This window comes from Urtica dioica, chromosome 9 (genome assembly GCF_054948205.1).
Source record: "Urtica dioica subsp. dioica isolate 48M chromosome 9, U.dioica_male_clone48M_v1_H2, whole genome shotgun sequence".
Lineage (NCBI taxonomy): Eukaryota > Viridiplantae > Streptophyta > Magnoliopsida > Rosales > Urticaceae > Urtica > Urtica dioica.
The window spans coordinates 8,502,467-8,506,590 of NC_142764.1; the positions used below are offsets into that span (position 1 = coordinate 8,502,467).

The window sequence follows — 4,124 nt, forward strand, 5'->3', positions numbered from 1 at the left end:
CGGTGGCATTTTGGGTCAGATTAGTCTTTTGGTGGAAAGTGGAACAATGTTATGAAATTTGTGGCAAATAGGGCAATTTCTCTTACTTTTTTGAAAATTGCATGAATAACTTTTAAAACTTACAAAATTCCAGAAACGACTTTAAAAAATAAACTTACAAAATTCCATATACGACTTTAAAAAACGAAAAATTCCATAAACAACTCTAAAAAACGAAAATTTCATAAACAACTCTAAAACTAAAATTCCCTAAACTAACTTTAAAAACGATAACAATTATTAGCCGATTAATAGTTTTATAATTCAAATTACTTATGATCAGTACAATTATTGAAAACTAATGAACATGTAAGTAATGATGTTGGTTAATTATAATTTTTTTGTTGCTAAAAAAATTGTGTTCATAATTAAAACTTACTATTTCTAATTTTGTTTTATATCTGAGTTATTATTTAATTAAAATGGTTTTAAATATATATAATATAATAAGTCAGAATGAGTAGTTACTATTCATAGACTATTCCTAATCGTTTTTAGCCAATCGTAATGTGACACGTCATTGTCTTATTTTGGAATCTATTTATTGATGAAAATGAATCTATTATTTGATTAAGTTATCAAGTTATCATTAAATAATACCTTCACGCATTACCAGCTTGGAGTATTATAATAATAAATGATGGAAAATAAATTGGACATTTATTGTACTTTTTTTTTTCCAAATCTGTGCATGTTTCGGCCGTTCAGGATGACATCGTGTCTATTGAATTGAATTAAAAACAAAAAAAAAACGTAAATCCAAACCCATATGACTCTCTTTGTCCCTCTCTCTCTGTGCGGTGGCTCCAATCGATCTCGTTTTTCCCCTCTCTCTCACTGCCTTCGTCTTTCTCCGCCGGAGAGCTTTCCTCTGCCGCGAACCGACGCCGTAGTTCCTCACAACACCGATTGGGCTCGCCACCAAATCGGAAACTCAATGCTCGAGTTTGAGGCCGACCTTCTTTCTTCCGAAGTGTCTCCAACGCCTCAAGACCAGTGTCGCTGGCAATGACTCCTCTCCCACCATTGTCGGTTATTCATCCATGACATCGTAATATTCCTTTATTATCTACTTTCTTCCTTAAAAAAGAAACCTAATCAAGTCAACCAACGAGGATTTCAAGACCCGGCCTCGCGGGTAAGGTGTTCGATCATTTGTCCCATTGTGAGCACTTTTTTCATTAACCGTCGTTTTCATTTTTGTTTTATGTAGCTTCAAGTTGAGGCTCCGAGTGTGTGTCAGGCCCGGGAAGCTCACATTGATACCCAGAGTGAGGAACACAGACAACAAAGCGTTCACTTTCACTTTCGCTCTCCGAAACTACTTGCCCGTATCGGATATCAGGTTCGATACAAACCCTTTTTTTTGTAATTCTCTTCTTTTACTCTAATGGTCTTTCGTTTTCTGAATCACTTGATTACAGCGAAGTGAGTGTCGAGGGCTTGGAAACGCTTGATTACTTTGAAAACCTGGTTCGAAGAGAGAGGTTCACTTAGCAAGCCGATACGATCACTTTCGATGGCCAGGTAAACAAATGTCTGTATTCCCATCTAGGTTTTTTTTTCTCTTTATAATTCCAGCCCGACTTTTTTTTTTCAATGATCGAATTGTGGCTCACCAGCGATTGATTTTTATGAATTTCTTTTATCCCTTGGTTGATTCTTATTCTTGGTTACAATTCACTCATTTCAGTTTCTTTTATGAATGGAGCTGTTATTTCTATAACGGGAATCTTGTGCTTTAGTTTTGTAATTTTTGATAATTGTAGATTTGCAAAAATCAGTATGTGTGAATATTTGGTGACTTCAATTTTCTCTGATTTGTGTGCATTTTGTTCTTTTCGTCTTCTTCAATAGCATTTAATCCCGCCTTTAGTAGCCTCTCCACTTCGACGGTCCAACCAAACCTACCAAACCTCTTCCTCCTCCGCGGAGTCCGCCTTTGCCAAGCCGATTTTGCCCCGTCGCCGACCTCTGCTCTGTCCTTGCTGGCGACGACACTTCCGGAGAATCTCGGCCGCCCAATTCCGCTCTCTTCGTCGTCACCTTCGACGGGACTTGGAAGGCCCTCTCGCCGATTCCTCGCTTCAGGTATATACTTATTGTCGGAGATTTCATGCTTATACAACAATAGGTAAATAAAAAACATAAACACAGATGGTAGTCTTAGTTTTTTTTTTTTAAATCTCAAACATGGTCTTCGGCAACTCACATCTTTAAAAGAGCTGAGTATTTGGGACTGCCCTAACTTCTCCACAATTCCAGTAGAAGAACTCCCGAATTCTCTTGAGGTTTTGAAGATCAGCTTCTGCCCTAACTTTTTGTTCAACTCAATTTTTTTCACCACTTTGCTCATTATTATTATTAGAAAATTACTCATCCGTTTTATTATTTTATATAATTTGTTTTATATATAACTCAGCTTGTTTTAGTTTTGTTTACTTCTGTACTGATCGTAAAGAAAGTTTGGATATGTGGGAAAGTTATTTTCTTATGTGTCATTGTCATTTGAGTTTAATATTTCTGAAAACATATATATAGATATGCTACATTAGAAGAAGAAATAGTACAATGATACTGCTCAAGTGTAGAAATGTGAAGTGTACTGCAACTTACAAATACTAGCTTTCTAACAGTCTGGAAAAGTGCAAGTGCACCAGGGTTTTTCTGTTTTCATTTATACACATACGAAATGCACATCCAGTAAGTAGAAGAAATAAATCTCCCCATCAAATGTGAAGGTTTTCTCGTCCTCATGCCATGTATTGCAACTGTAATGCACCAAATTATTAGAATATCAATAACTAACCTTAAAAACAAAAGTACAAGATTAAAAAGTTGTAGAATTCTTGTTAATCCTGCTGAGCAACTGACCTGCTCATGTTAGAAGAAGAAAATATAGAATGACAAAACTCCTTTTCTTATGTACAAAAAAAAAAAGATCAATCTAGATGTTTCAATGAAATATAATGCAAGTACCAAATAAAGCTTCCACGGAAAAATGTTTGAGAATATTAAAATGGCTATAAAGTATGAAAAGAATAAACAAACCTGAACTCGTTTTCGCTTGTTTTAGCCCTTTCAGCATGATCTTTTACTTGTATAAAACATTTATGAATCTGAAACTTAACCAGAACCATTTATAATAATTTCTCCAATATCTGTTTCAATAATCATATTTGTTAGCCACGGTTCAAGGTAGAAATTGGAAATAATAGCGTAAATCTGGATCTCCAATTTAATAATTTATGCATGAATTTCCTTGTTTCTTAGGCACATATACCGAAAGAGGTAATTTAGTCACAGGCTTGCACATATAGGCAAATTTACCTTTCAGCTTTTGTATCAAAGCTGAGTCAGTTCTTTTTGCTTCATTAAACAGTTCGGAGAACGTTTTGTTTGCCTTGTCGGAGAAGCAAGCGACGTGGCGGGTGTTTTCGTTGAAGGAATTACACTTTGCGACGAATAATTTCAATTACGACAATAAACTCGGAGAAGGCGGTTTCGGCAGTGTCTATTGGGGTCAGCTTTGGGACGGATAGCAAGTAATGTCTCTATTTTTATAGCGATTATGAAACGATTTCAAGTAGGCTTCAATTATCCATTATCTCTCGGTCACATGTTTTATTATTTTGTAATATTATTTGGATTGATATTATGCTATAGAATAGAAATGCGAAACAGATAACCAAAACGTGTTGAGGATAATAAAATTTCAATGTAATAATTTAATAATATTATTGGTGTTTGTTCAAATTTCTCACCATCATTTTCTATTCTACTAAAACGACAAAACTAAAAAATGTCACTCTATGTAATTTTATGATTGTAATCAAGGCCATAGATGAATGAACCATGAAAGAAAGGGTTATTTAGAATTGCAATTGCATTCTCTTGTTCGTTAATTTGATTACTTTCAAGACGTATAAGCTCAGTGAACACTAGCTTTAAATTCTAGACTCAGTTTGTTGTCCTTAAAAATTCATTCTCTATTTGGATTTGAGTTTTGACATAAACTTTGAGAAATCCCACAAAAAAAGAGTTTTCCCTATAATATGAATGATCTAAATACCACATATAACATA

At 34.6% G+C, this 4,124-nt stretch overlaps 1 long non-coding RNA gene across 1 annotated transcript; it reads left to right on the plus strand.

Moving 5' to 3' along the window:
• The first annotated feature begins 893 nt into the window (after nucleotides 1-893).
• On the plus strand, nucleotides 894-3,719 carry LOC149384819 (uncharacterized). The gene is made up of 5 exons (XR_016301433.1): nucleotides 894-1,177; nucleotides 1,253-1,384; nucleotides 1,464-1,566; nucleotides 1,897-2,130; nucleotides 3,422-3,719. It is a non-coding gene; the product is annotated as an uncharacterized LOC149384819 (long non-coding RNA).
• Nucleotides 3,720-4,124: the final 405 nt, after the last annotated feature.